This window comes from Erinaceus europaeus, chromosome 5, assembly GCF_950295315.1.
Source record: "Erinaceus europaeus chromosome 5, mEriEur2.1, whole genome shotgun sequence".
Taxonomy (NCBI): Eukaryota; Metazoa; Chordata; class Mammalia; order Eulipotyphla; family Erinaceidae; genus Erinaceus; species Erinaceus europaeus.
Window position 1 is genome coordinate 54,139,922 of NC_080166.1, and position 14,963 is coordinate 54,154,884.

A 14,963-nucleotide genomic window follows, 5' to 3' on the forward strand; every position below is an offset into this window, starting at 1 on the left:
CTTCCCCTCCTCTCTCCATTTCTCTCTGTCCTATCTAACAATGAACGACATCAACAACAACAATAATAACCACAACAAGGCTACAACAACAAGGGCAACAAAAGGGGAAAAAATGGACTCCATTTTTTCAATCCAGGAGCAGTGGATTCGTGGTGCAGGCGCTGAGCCCCAGCAATAATCCTGGAGGAAAAAAAAAAGTTCTGCATTTCTCCGTTTGGTCTGGGGAAATAACTTCACTGGGGGAAGCACAGAACTCAGCTCCACTACACAGACCCAAATCAGTTCTATTTTAACTCAATTATCACCAGTGTGCCTTTGTCCTATGAGTATCTGCTTCTATAGCTGCAATGCATAGGCACAGGCAGGCCATAATCCAATCTCCATTTTTGATGTTAGTCCCTACATTTCTGGGCCTGCTCTCAGCTACAAATTTAAGAGTATGAGATCAACTGACTATACAAACCTGGGGTGGGGAATGACTGGCCTGTGGCCAATGTACAAAATTATTTGGTCTGTTCCTGCCAAGGTAATCACAGAAAGGACACAAAATTCAGTAAGTGCTAATTTTTAAGTTGATAATTTTTCACGGGCTACAAATGATGTTATAAATATCCAAATAGGTGCTCGCTTCAGCAGCACATATACTAAAATTGGAATGATACAGAGAAGATTAGCATAGCCCCTGCGCAAGGATGACATGCAAATTCGTGAAGTTTTCCATATATTTCAAAAACTAAGTAAACAAATAGATAAATATCCAAATAGCCCATGGCAGAACAAACCTCCCTTTCCACCGATAAAAACTAATACTCAGCTGAATGCGTCAGCACTCACAGGTTGAGCAGCAGACAACGCACAAAGCAGGACTCTATGCTTACAATGTTGCCTCAAAATTAAACTTTCATTTTATATTAGCATCCAAATTTATTTGAATATCAAATTTGTTAATTTACAAATAGGAGTTGTTTCTGAAATGGCATAATTTTTTCTATCTAATTAGGGATTTAATAATGATTAACAAGACTGTAAGATAACAGGTATAATTCTATACAATTTCCACTACCAGAGTTCCATGTCCCGTCTCCTCCATTGGAAACTTCCATATTCTTTATCCCTCTGAAAATATAGACCAAAGATCTTTATGGGGTACAGAAGGTGGAAGGTCTGGCTTCAGTAATTGCTTCTTCTCTGGACATGGACACTGACAGGTCAATCCATGCCCCCAGCATATCTATACCTTTTCCTAGTGGGGCAAGGGTCTGGAGAGGTAGGGGTCTAGGACACATTGGTGAGGTCATCTGCCCAGGGAAGACAGGTTGGTTTCATGGTAGCATCTGCAACTTGGTGGCTGAAGAGCATTAAGATATAAAGAAGAACAAATTGTTTAAGAATCAGGAACCTGATCAGAGATGAGAACAGAACTAGAAAGCTGGATCAGGGCAGACAGTAGGTCCCAAAAACAAAATTAAATTCTAAATGGATCAAGGACTGGATTTAGACCAGAAACTATCAAATACTTAGAGGAAAATATTGGTGGAACACTTTCTCATCTAAACCTCAAGGAAATCTTTGATGACACAAACCCAACTGCAAGGAAGACTAAATCAAAAACAAATCAATGGGACTACAACAAATTGAAAAGCTTCTGCTTTGAGGTTTAAGTGGGACAGTGTTCCACCAATGGTTTCCTCTAAGTATTTAATAGTTTCTGGTCTAACATCCATTTCCTTGATCCATTTGGAGTTGATTTTTGTTTCTGGTGAGATAAGGTGGTTCAGTTTCATTCTTCTGTATGTTTCAACCCAATTTTCCCAGCATCATTTATTGAAGAGAGCCTCCTTCCTCCATTTAATACTTTGGGCCCCTTATCAAAGATTAGATGTGTGCACCAACATCGACCAGGTCTCCCAAGTTAGGTTTCTTTCCCCCTTTCAGACTAGTTTTAATACAGCAGTCAAAAATTTTAAAAAATAATGCATACAATGCCACCTACTCCTGTTCAGACCCTTCATTGTATTTCCACCCCCTCGTAAGAAAACTCAGTGGTCTACTGTCCCCTATATGAGACCAACCTGCTGGTGTCTCAGGGAATTCTGTGCCATCCTTCTTCCCTCCCTCTCTCCTATCTACCCAGGCTTTCTTGCTTTTTTTTTTTTTTTACAGACATGCTGCAAGCTTGTTCTTATCTCAGAGTTTCACACCAGCTCTTTCTTTATTATTTCTTTATTCATTATTGCCCCAGAGACTCAATACTTCATTGCTTCACATAACTCATGCTTTTCTGTTCTCCCTCAGAGACAACTTCCTTGAATGTTCTAGCTAAATTTATACCGTTACACTAAACATTGGAATAGAATTGAGATCCCAGAAATAAGCCCCCACACCTTTTAGACATGTAATCTTTGACGCAGGTGCCCAAACTATTAAATGGAGAAAAGAGGCTCTCTTCAACAATAGGTGTTGGCAAATTGGGTTGAAAAATGAGGAAGAATAAAACCGAGCCACTGTATTTCACCAAACACAAAAGTAAATTGCAAATGGATCAAGGACTTGGATGTTAGACCAGGAACTATCAAATATTTAGAGGGAAATATTAGCAGAGCTTTTTTTCATCTGATTTTTAAAGGCATCTTCAATGATACAAATCCAACTACAAAGAAGACTAAAACAAAAATAAACCAATGAAACTATATGAAATTAAAAAGTTTCTGCACAGCAACAGAAACCACCACCCAAAAAAGATCCCTTAGAGCATGGGAGAAGAATTTCACATGCCAGACATCAGACAAGAGGCTAATAACCAAAATATATAAAGAGCTCACCAAACTCAGCAACAAAAAAAGCAAATGACCCCATCCAAAAATGAACAGAGAATATGAACAGAATATTCACCACAGAAGAGATCAAAAAGGCCAACAAACAAATGAAAAAATGCTCAAGTCATTGACTATCAGAGAAATGCAAATAAAAACAATGAGATACCACTTCATCCCTATGAGAATGTCATACATCAGAAAAGGTAGCAGCTACAAATGCTGAAGAGGTTGTGGGGACAAGGAACCCTCCTGCACTGCTGGTGGGAATGTCAGTCGGTCCAACCTCTGTGGAGAGCAGTCTGGAGAACTCTCAGAATGCTAGAAGTGGACTTTAGTTATGACCATGCAATTTTTTCCTGGGGATATATCCTAAGGAACTAATCACACCCATCCAAAAAGATTTGTATATACCTATGTTCATAGCAGCACAATTTTGGTAATAACCAAAACCTGGAAACCAAAACCCATCTGTCCAACAACAGATGAGTGACTGAGTAAGTTGTGGTATATACACACAATGGAATACTACTCAGCTATTAAAAATGGTGAATTCACTTTCTTCACCCCATCTTGAACGGAGCTTGAAGGAATCATGTTAAGTGAGATAAGTCACAAAAAGAAGGGTGAATATGGGATGATCTCATTCAGGCAGAAGTTGAAAAATACTATCATAATGCTGATCTGCCTTTCCTAGGAAGACAACCTCTCCAGTGTGTCCTGGAACCCCACCTTTTCAGAGTCCTACTCTACTAGGGAAAGGTAGAGACAGGCTGGGGGTAAGGATTAGCCTGTCAGTGCCCATGTCCAGCAGAGAAGCAATTATAGAAGTCAAACCTCCAATCTTCTGCGCCCCTTAGGGATCTTGGTCCATACTCCAGAGGGATAAAGAATAGGGAAACTTCTAATAAAAGGAATGGGCTATAGCACACTGATGGTAGGAATTGTATGAATGGCACCCCTCTTATCCCACAATCTTGTTCATCATTAGTAAATCATCAACAATAAATTTTTTAAAAGAAGTTAATAAATTAAAAAAACACAAAGCAGAACTTGGACTGAGTTTGGTGTATTGCACCAAAATAAAAGATTCTGGGGTGGGGGTGGGAGGAGGGTTCAGGTCCTGGAACATGATGAAAAAGGAGGACTTAGGGGGGCTTAAATTGTAATGTGGAAAACTGAGAAATGTTACACATATACAAACTACTGTATTTTACTGTTGTCTGTAAGCCATTAATCCCTCCAACAAAGAAAAAATGTGTACTATTAACCACAATAACCCAAGTCATGATCCCTTAACTTGGTTTTTGGATTTTTTTCTTAAGTCTTATTTCTATATTTTATGAAAGAGGAGAGAGAGAAAAGAAAAAGTATGGAGGTGAACTAGAGCACCATTCATCTTTGGTATATACAAACAAGTCATCAAACTGGGGCCTCAAGTCAGGGAATCCTTGAATTCTCACATAGATATAATTAGTAGATCCCTTTCTCCACCATCACTGTTCACTTCCATGAGGAACATCACCATAAGCCCTCTTGTTGACCTCTCCAGGACAATGGTAGGGACTGCCCCAACTCTCCAAGTGACAGCCTGCCCTGCCACTCAAACAAGACTAGTCCTAAAATGAGTGGTGGATGCAGTGTGAAACAATTCTCTTGTACTCTTATAATTTTGTAAACCATTATTAAGTCACCAGTAACAGTTGTCTAAAAATAAAGATGCTACCAATTTTGAGTCATATTTAAGATACATTAAACAATGTGGAGAAACAAGCAATTTTGTTAGTTTAGAGGAATATTCTATCTCTGAAAGGTTTTCAAAAAATGACTGACAGCAACACTACTTTCTTGTACATTATAGGAGTCACATTTGCATAATCATATAAAATGATCCAGAATTGACCTCACACATGAAAACAGGCAACAGATGGCCTTAAAATCTGATGGTGAAGGAAAATGCATTATGGAAATCCCTTGTAAAAGTTAAGAGATCAATCTATTTTTCAGAGTCCTTGGAATTTATAGTCATTTACTTGCTGCTATAATCATTCTGTTTGAAAGATATGTCCCAGACTATTGGGAAGGCCTCCAAAATGGTCTCCATTTTGTTTTGCTCAATTTACTTACATTTGATTGAGGAGGGAAATAGAGCTTCCATAATCTTGCAATCTGTGCGATCAAATCTTCCTCACTCTTTAATATCCCATCTCCTCTCTCATCTGTCCTGAATCTAAATCTTCAGCTGTCCTGGGACAACCAACTCCAGGAAGGTCCAGAGTTTTCCTGTGGATGACTTGGAATCTATGTAGAACAAGACCAACCTAAAGTCATTTGATTGAATAAATGCTGAATACAAAGATGATTCATTTTATTTATTTATTTATTTACTTATTTATTAATTTATTTATTTGAATGAAAAGAGGAGAGAGAGAAAGAACTAGACATCACTCTGGTACATGTACTGCCTGGGATTGAACTTGGGACCTCATGCTCAAGAGTCCAATGTTTTATCCATTGCACCACCTCCTGGACCACCAAAGAGGATTTTAATTTACACAGAGTTTAGACAGGAGCCTGGACTACTTGGTAATGGATAAACATCAATGAAAACAATTTTTCCTATATAAAATACACAATTAATATTGAAGTAAAAAATAAACAGCTGTTTTCTAAGCAAACATACACTCTTTCCCTAAAGAGGTCAGTTTCCTAGATAATAAAAATGCATAGAACCTTTTCTGAAAACTGCTGCAGAAGAATCCACTCATGATCTCTGAGCTTCCCTTATAAAACGTAAATAACAGGAGTGAGTGGTGGCGCACCTGGTTAAGCGTGCCCGTTACCATATACAAGGACGTGGATTTGAACTTCCAGTTCCCAAGTGCAGGGGGAAAGCTTCAGGAGTGATGAAGCACGTCTAATGGTGTCTTTCTCTCTCTCTTGCTCTCTAACTCTCCCTTCCCTCTCAATTTCTGGCTATCTCTATCCGATAAAAAAAGATAATGAAACAAAATTTTTTTAAAAGAAAGAAAACATAAAGAACACTTTTTCGACCCCAGGACACCCTTACCAAATATCCACTATGTGTCAGACATGTACCCTGAACTCTGAAAGCAAATTATCCTGCTGGCATTAATAAGGAAAAGAACACACTGTAACTGCATGACTCATAAAGCAACCCATTGTCTACAAGGCACAACTTCCACTATTAGACAATGCACATAAAGCAAGACTCCTGTGGTCTGACTCAGGCAGTGAACACACTCATCACTCAAGGCAGATGACTTTCACTGTCCCCACCTACACATTCTCAGCTGGCACAGGTCCCACGCCTATGAAACTGATGCTGCCCTTCAATCCTTGCCTGAAGTCTGCCCTGCCCCTGACAAATTCCCTAGCTGCTGCTGCTCTCCTCCTACACTTTGCTTCCATCCAGGACACAGGGGCTTTTCCATGCACTCTCTTAATGACTTCTGTGAGAATGCCCATTCTCCAGGTGACTGCTGGCATCAGAGCTTCACTTAAACTTACCCATATAAACTCCCTAGCCCCACATCTCCTCATGTATATACCTGCTCGCTTGGAAGTCTCACCTTCCTTAACTATATTCCACCTGACTCAAAGGAGTGGACAGGGAGTGAAAGACCCTCTTAGACTCTTGATAAGGGCTGTGCATTCTCAACATTTCAATCGGCTGCTTAGAACTCTTTCCCTCGCTTAATACAAAACACAGTATATGCTGAGCGCAGATAAAACAGGCAGTATTCAATCATGTTTGACATACAAAAATGTCTGTTCCATATGTTTCAAGCACATAATAAAGGGAGACTTTATTCTGTGCTTCCATTAGTTCTGAAGTATGGCTTTTAAAGGACACAGGAGACTCTTATGACCTGCCACTTTCCTTTGGAACTTTGTTACTATGGGAACTAGGTACTCCATCCCTAACAGCTAGCCACAAATACATTTTAAAACATGACCCATTCATAAGCTGAGGACTACCTACAAAGGATGTTTCTATCCTGTGCAAAGCAAGGCTGGGGGATTACATTTATTAGAATTATAGTTAAAAAATAAAACACAAAATACTTACTTTGTATCTCCTGATAGCCCTCTCAACCTACTGGCTCCAAAACATCATCATAACCTAAGGGTGTCTGGTGGGGAGCCCAGCTACCCCAGAGGAATTGCAAGTCAGTAAGCTTCCCAACTCACTGGCTGGGTGAAGGCCGCAGGGCCAGAGCAGCACAGCAAAGACTGACTTATCTATGGATGAACACATTGAAAATGTGAGTCTAAAGCAGTGTTTTTTTTTTAAGTTATTATTAGTGGTTTAATAATGATCAACAAGATTGTAAGATAACAAAGGTAGATTTCTATACAATTCCCACTACCAGAGCTCCATGTCCCATCCCCTCCATTGGAAACTTCCCTATTCTTTATTTCAATGGGAGTATGGATCAAAATTCATTATGGGGTGCAGAAGGTGGAAGGTCTGGCCTCTGTAATTGCTTCTCCACTGCACATGGACATTAGCAGGTTGATCCATACATCCATCCTGTTTCTGTCTTTCCCTAGTGAGGCAGGGCTCTGGAGAAGTGAGAGACTTCAGTACACAATGGTGAAGCTGTCTGCCCAGGAAAGTCAGGATGGAATCATAGTAGCATCTGCAACTTGATGGCTAAAGGGTGATAAGATACATAGCAGGACAAATTGTTTAATAAACAAGAAACCAAAGGTCAGAATAGAGCAGATGAAATTAGGCGTCTTCGGGTCGGAATAAGCTAGAAGGTCTATTTTAATTATGTTCCAAGGAACCTTTGACTTCAGTAATTTTTGCCTGAGTCTGATAGATAACCTGTATGTGGACTAAAAATATTGTCTGTGAAGATGGTGTCAGATTTGAGAATAGGGCTAGAAAGCTAGATTAGGGCAGAGAGTAGCTTCCAAAACATGAGGAAAGTATATAAATACCATTAACTGTGAAACAGTGGCATTTGACTAGGCCTACATGTTGGAAAAAACATGAAGGTTTTAAAAAATGTCAGGACCTGTGTGTCCCCCAAAAGTTTGTATTTCATTAATTTGGAGTTTACCCTGAATATTCAAATCTTATGATGAAGTTCCCTGGGCAATTCTAATGAGCAGTCACTACTTTTGATAACAAGTGTTCTAAAGATTAGTCCACAGACCATACAGATAGTCCATTTGATAGTGAAATGGTTTGCCATGTGCTGTTCGACTCAGGTTTGAGTCCATCCCTCACCATGTTGAAGAAAGTTTTAATGTTATCCTCTCTCTCTCTCTCTTCCACTCACCATCTAAAGTAAAAAGAAGATATTCATCTAAAATCCATAAGAGATAGATACATACATGAGTAAAAAGAAAAAATATATATATGTATTTGTCATTCCATAATGAACACTTGATCCAGGATTTTACTCAACAGATGAGGCCAGTGACCAAATGACCATGTGGTGGGATTCAAGAACGCTGCCAAGAAGCCAGGAAGGACTGTGGGTCAGAAAAACATAACTTCTGGTAAAAAAAACATCATTGTGTAAGGTGAGGAAATAACAGGGGTTATGCAAAAGATGTTCATGCCTGAGGATTCAGCAGTTGCAAGTTCAATCCCCAGCACCACCATAAGCCAGAGCAGAACTGTGCTCTAATAATCATCACCTTCATCATCATCCTCACCATCATCATCATCATCATCATCAAATAAACTCAATGGTGGGAAAAAGCAGCTACAGTGACAGATCATAGAAAATCAGGAGCAAAATTCATCAAGAGAAGATCTCTTAAGAGTTGGCAAAAATCAAAAAATTAAGAGCTGTGCTTGTAAAACATGAGATAACACCATCAAGCTGAAAGTTGAAAAAAATTCTTTCAGTGCTAAGTTGTCAGCTTCTTCTTTTCCTTCCCCCTATATTGGATTGTTCCTACTGCCTAGGAGTTTTGTTGACTCAGTTAAAGGGGAGAAAAACTTCAGGGTCAAGAACCTGACAATGTTTATAGTTTTTTCCATGAGAACAAACAATCTGCCACCTCCTGACCACCTATCCCAAAAGAAAAGAACTTCTCTTTGAAACTCTATTTAAGTCTTAATTCATCAGGAAAACTCCCAGCTTAATAGCGTAATTGATGACCTATTCGTTCCTGTCAGTGTAGTTATTTAGAGTTGTACACTTTGTACATTGCAGAAAGACGCCCGACTGAGAGCGGGGAAAAGCCTTAAGTCATGTGATCTGGTGTAGAACTCTTTCTAACTTTTCTCTAATGTGCACAACGTAGTGTGAACTGACAGCAACCTGATAGAGACAACTGATTTCTACCTATTCAAATATTTGCTAACTGGGTGATTAATCTACTATTCTTAATCCATCTCCCTGCCAATATAGATGGGGGGGAGGGAGTGTTGTATTTTAAACACTTCCCAAAACATTTTTCACTTACTCTACAACATATATTCTCTTCCTTAAAAAAAAAATGTTCCTACAACAACAACAGGAAAAAAAAAGTCCATCAAATGGAGCAAGTAAAGATTGTGCTCTGCTCAGCCAATTTCATACACTGATGACAGCACAGAAAAGCATAAGGGACCCTTGTTCGCAGTCTTTGGATCCCATGCTCTGATCTAAATTGCACAAGAATTATGAACCTTTAGTAAATGTGTACGTGACCAAAAATCAAATGACAGCTCTATGAACAGAAAGCCTGACCCCAGAAAAGCCAAGTTCCTGGCATTCTGAACAAGAATTAGGGAATCAAATTCTGGCCGTGGCCCTGTTCACCACTGACCTTCGCTTGCTCTCACAGCTTCAGTGTCCCAGAACAGCAATAATGCTTTATGCCGTCTATTGGAGGGCAAAGATCTCTGAGTTGCTACTTGAAAGAGTCTGAACATCTTGGAAGGAGGCCACAAAATCAAGTCACTCCTAGGACAGCTCCTCAGATGTGTCTGTACTGGGTCCCAGCACTCTGAGGGAATCTCTTCACCGGGAAGTTATTCTGTTCTCTGAATGTCAGTCCTTAACCTCCATGGGAGGAGACAGATATTCTTGACAGAGCTTCATCCAACAGTGTGGAAATAGTCAAGTAAAATGTAACTGCCTCTTCAAAGAAAAGATACATTTGTATTAGTCTTTCTGTCCTTACACACTATCCCTCCTATCTTACTAGTAAGTCCTTAATATTGAATATTAGACATTTTCTTTTGTGAGCCCATTATAACTAGAACATGTTCTGATGAAAATGGCTGAAAGTGATTGCACTTGGACTTCATTTTTTTTACCTTTGTCTTTCCCTTTTTCAGAATAATAGCTTCCCTTCTGTTTTGGGACATAATATCATGTATTCAAAAGGTGGGAATGTGATCCCCAACCAGCTGATATGACTCTCCAGTTACAAGCCCCAAGTAATTTAGTTGGTTTCCCAGGGAATTATCACTTTTCTCTAAAGCCAGAGACATGCCCAAAAAGGAGACGGATGGGGAACTCACCCATCAAATATGTTTATATCCAGTTTCTGTATTGATATCCATTTCTTTCTTTTTCTTTTCTTTTTTTTTTTTTTTTTGGTATCTCATTGTTGTCTTTATTTGCATTTCTGTGACAACAAGCAAAGACTTGGAGCATTTTTTCATGTGTTTCTCAGCCTTTTGGAACTCTGTGGTGAATATTCTGTCCATGCCCTCTTCCCACTTTTGAATGAGGATATTTGTTTTCTTCTGGTTGAGTTTGGCAAGCTCTTTATATATTTTGGTTATTAGCCTCTTGTCTGATGTATGACATGTAAAGATCTTCTCCCAGTCTGTGAGGGGTCTCTTGGTTTAGCTAGTGGTTTCTTTTGCTATGCAGAGCTTTTTAATTTGATGTAGTCCTGTAGGTTTATGCTTGCCTTAGCCTACTTTGTAATTGGATTCGCTTTATTAAAGATGTGTTTAAAATTTATGCAGAAAAGAGTTCTGCCAGTATTTTCCTCTAAGTATCTGATAGTTTGTGGCCTAATATCCAAGTGCTTGATCCATTTGGAATTTACTTTTGTATTTGGTAAATATAGTGGTTCAGTTTCATTCTTCTGCATGTTTCAACCCATTTTTTCCAATACCATTTGTTGAAGAGATTCTGCTTTCCCCATCTAATAGTCTGGGCACCTTTGTCAAAGATTAGATGTCCATATGTGGGGGGGATTACTTCTGGACTCTCAAATTTATTCCCCTGGCCAGTATGTCTATTCATGTTCCAGTACCAAGCAGTTTTGATGACAACAACCCTATAATAAAATTTGAAATCTGGAAGTGTGATGCCTCCAGTTCTTTACTTTATTCTCAAGATTGTTTTGGCAATTTTAGGTCTTTTCTGGTTCCAGATAAATATTTGTAGCATTTGTTCTATTCTCCCAAAAAACATGGTTGAAATATTGATGGGGATAGCATTAAATTTATAGATGGCTCTGGGTAGTATATTCATTTTGATGATGTTAATTCTTCCAACCCATGAACATGGAATATCTTTCCACTTCTTTGTTTCTCTTTCAATTTCCTTGAGTAGTGACTCCTAATTTTCAGTATACAAGTCTTTCACTTCTTTGGTTAGGTTTATTCCTAGATATTTTATTGTTTTTGTTGCTATAGTAAAAGGAATTGATTTCTGGATTTCAGCTTCTTCTAACTTAGTATTTGCATAGAGGAATGCCATTGACTTTTGAATGCTAATTTTGTAGCCTGACAACTTACTGTATTGCCTGATGATTTCCAAAAGCTTCTTGGATTCCTTAGGTTCTTCTATGTCTACTGTCATGTCACTGCAAATAGAGTTTGACTTCTCTTCCAATCTGTATCCCTTTAATTTTTTTATTTAAAAAAGGAGACAGTAACAAAACCGTAAGATAAGAGGGATACAACTCCACACAATTCCCACCACCAAATCTCCGTATCCCATCCCCTCACCTTTCCTATTCTTTATCCCTCTGGGAATATGGATCCAAGGTCATTGTGGGATGCAAAAGGTGGAAGGTCTGGCTTTTGTAATTATTTCCCTGCTGAACATGGGCATTGACTGGTCGATCCATACTCCCAGCCTGCCTTTCTCGTTCCCTAGTAGGTTGGGGCTCTGGAGAAGTGGAGCTCCAGGACACATTGGTGGGGTCATCTGTCCAGGGAAGTCTGGTCGGCATCATGCTAGCATCTGGAACCTGGTGGCTGAAAAAAGAGTAAACATATAAAGCCAAACAAATTGTTAAGCAATCATGGACCTAAAGGCTGGAATAGTGAAAATGAAGTATTGGGGGTACTCACTGAAGACTGTTGTGTACTTTTGCTTTCAGGTATATATTTTGCCTCTATCCCTTTAATTCCTCCTGCTGCCTGATTGCTACGGCAAGAAATTCCAACACTATGTTGAATAGTAATGGTGATAGTGGGCAGCCCTGTCTAGTACCTGATCTGAGGGAAAATGCTTCCAGTTTTTCACCATTGAGTATGTTGACTGTAGGTTTGCTATATATAGACTCCACCATCTTCAGGAATTTTCCATCTATTCCCATTTTTTGTAGTGGATTTACATATTTTAAACCAGCCTTGCGTCCCTGGGATAAACCCCACTTGATCATGATGAATAATCTTTTTATTATACTGCAATATCTGGTTGGCTAGGATTTTCTTCAATATTTTAGCATCTATGTTCATCAGAGATATTGGTCTGTAGTTTTCTTTTTTGGTTGTGTCCCTGTCTGCTTTTGGTACCAAAGTGATGTTGGCTTCATAGAAGCTAGAAGGGAGTATTCCAGTGTCTTCAATCTTCTGGAAGACTTTTAAAAGTAAAGGTATTAATTCTTCTTTGAAGGTTTTGTAGAATTCATTTGTAAAACTTTCTGGTCCCGGACTTTTATTTTTGGGAAGGTTTTTGATAACTGTTTCAATTTCATTACATTAGCTTTGATGAGCCTATTCATGTTATCCAGTTCCTCTATACTTAGTTTTGGAAGTTCATAGGTAACTAGAAAATTGTCCATTTCTTTTCTTTCTTTCTTCTTTTTTCTTTCCAGGGTTATTGCTGGGCTTGGTGTCTGCACCATGAATCCACCACTCCTACAGGCCATTTCCACCCCTTTTTGTTGCCCTTGTTGTAGCCTCATTGTGGTCATTATTATTGCCATGGTTGATGTTGTTCATTGTTGGATAGGACAGAGAGAAATGGAGAGAGGAGGGTAAGACACAGAGGGGGAGAGAAAGATAGACACCTGCATCACTGCCTGTGAAGTGACTCCCCTGCAGGTGGGGAGCCGGGGGCTCGAACCAGGATCCTTACGCCAGACCCTGTGCTTTGTACCACATGCACTTAACCCACTGCGCCACGGCCCGACCCCCGGAAATCGTCCATTTCTTGCAGGTTCTCTAGCTTGATGGCATATAGTTGTTTATGGAAGTCTCGCATGATATGCTGAATTTCTCCAGTGTCTGTTGTGATATCTCCTCTTTCATTTACTATCCAATTTATTTGGGTCTTCTCCCTTTTTTTTTTTTTTTTTTGTGAGTCTGGTTAAATGTTTGTCGATTTTGTTCACTCTTTCAAAGAACCAACATTTACTTTTGTTGATCTTTTGTATGGTTTTCTTATTTTCAATGTTAATTATTTCTGCCCTAACTTTAGTGATTTCAGTCATTCTGGTTGCTTTAAGGTTCCTTTGTTCTTCTTCTTCTAGGTCTTTAATATGTGCAGTCAGGCTGTTTATTTGTGCTTTTTCTTGTTTCCTAGTATGTGCTTGTATGGCTATGAACTTCCCTCTCAGTACTGCCTTATCTGTATCCCAAATATTTTGATAGCTTGTGTCTTCATTTTCATTGTACTCTCAAAACATTTTGATTTATTCTTTGATTTCCTCTTTCACCTAGTAGTTGTTAAGTAGTGTACTGTTGAGCTTCTATATTTTAGGACTATTACTAATCTTTTGTTGATTGTTAAATGTTAGTTTAATTCTATGGTGGTCTGAGAAGATGCTTGGGATGATTTCAATGCTCTTGAATTTGCTGATGCTGTCTTTGTGGCCTAACATATGGTCTATCCTAGAGAATGACCCATGTGGACTTGAGCAGAATGTGTATTTCATTTTCTTGGGATGAATGACTCTGAAAATGTACAATAGTTCTAGCTTACCTATCTCTTCACTTAGCTCACTCATGTCTTTATTGATTTTCTGCCTGCATGATCTGTCAAGTTGAGAAAGTGGGGTGTTGCAATCCCCTACTATGACTGTGTTGCTGTTAATATATTGCTGTAGCTCTTTCAATAGATGTTTGATGTATTTATATGGCTTCTCATTGGGTGCATAGATGTTAATAATTGTTAAGTCCTATTGATTGACTGATCCTCTGAGCATTAAGTAGTGTCCATCCCTATCTTTTTCAATTTTATTGATTTTAAAGTCTATAGTGTCAGGTATGAGAACAGTTGTTCCTGCCCTTTTTTGTGGGCCATTGGCTTGTATGATAGTTTTCCATCCTTTCACTTTGAGTCTGTGTTTGTCTTGTTGAGTTAGGTGGGTTTTCCTAACAGCATATTGTTGGGTTGCATTTTCTGATCCATCTTCCTACTCTGTGCCTTTTAACAGGTGAATTCAGGCCATTGACATTTATTGATATCAAAGACTGAAGATATTTTAACACCATTCTTGTAAATTTTTAAAGTGTTCTGATATATGGCCTATTTATGGTAGTCTGACTGTTTATAGGAGACCTTTCAGAACTTTTTTCAGGCAGGCTTGGTTATAGTTAATTCTTTCAACTGTTGCTTGTCTGAGAAGGTTTTTATGTCTCCATCTAGTCTGAATGACAGTCTAGCAGGATACAGTAGTCTTGGTTGAAAGCCTTTCTCATTGAGCACTCAATAGATATCTTGCCATTCTCTTCTGGCCTGTAGTGTTTGTGTGGAAAAGTCTGCTGCTAATCTTATGGGTTTTCCTCTGTAGATGACTCTTTGTTTTGTTTTTCTCTTTCAGCCTTCAGGATCCTTTCTTTATCCTTATTCCTTTCCATTCTAAATATGATGTGTCTTGGTTTCTTTACGTCTGAGTTAATTCTGTTCAGGACCCTCTGGGCTTCTTGAATCTTTATGTCTCTGATGTTGTCTAGACTAGAGAAAATTTTCA

At 38.9% G+C, this 14,963-nt stretch overlaps 1 non-coding gene across 1 annotated transcript; it reads left to right on the forward strand.

The window, feature by feature from the left end:
• The first annotated feature begins 620 nt into the window (after window positions 1-620).
• Window positions 621-727, forward strand: LOC132538791 (U6 spliceosomal RNA). The gene has a single exon (XR_009550114.1). It is a non-coding gene; the product is annotated as a U6 spliceosomal RNA (small nuclear RNA).
• Window positions 728-14,963: the final 14,236 nt, after the last annotated feature.